At 66.2% G+C, this 311-nt stretch overlaps 1 protein-coding gene across 1 annotated transcript in view; it reads left to right on the top strand.

Moving 5' to 3' along the window:
* Positions 1-311, top strand: part of SLC25A23 (solute carrier family 25 member 23) — a 13740-nt gene that overhangs the window by 380 nt on the left and 13049 nt on the right. The window lies entirely within an intron of this gene.

The raw sequence follows: 311 nt of genomic DNA on the forward strand, positions 1-311 counted from the left end.
AGCGGGAAGGCTCCGCCCAAGTGGGCGGGTCAGGCGGGACGGGCGGGCGCAGCCAGGACGGCTCTGACCAATAGGAAGCCGACTTTGCAGCCGCGCCGCGCGTTGATCTTCCGTTTCCCGGTCTGAGTGGGACCGAGAGAGGGGGGCGCGCGGGCGGGATGAGGCGAGACGGGCGAGCACCGCGTCTTGATCTTCTGTTTCTGTGGCCGGGCGGTGAACGTGACGTGGGCGGGCGAGCAGATGGAGCGCGAGATGGCGCAGGGTTCTTGTGTGAGTCTGGGAAAAGCGAGAACTTTCGTTCCTGAAGATCG

This window comes from Carlito syrichta, unplaced genomic scaffold (assembly GCF_000164805.1).
Source record: "Carlito syrichta isolate Samal-C Ts95f unplaced genomic scaffold, Tarsius_syrichta-2.0.1 Scaffold156020, whole genome shotgun sequence".
NCBI lineage: Eukaryota > Metazoa > Chordata > Mammalia > Primates > Tarsiidae > Carlito > Carlito syrichta.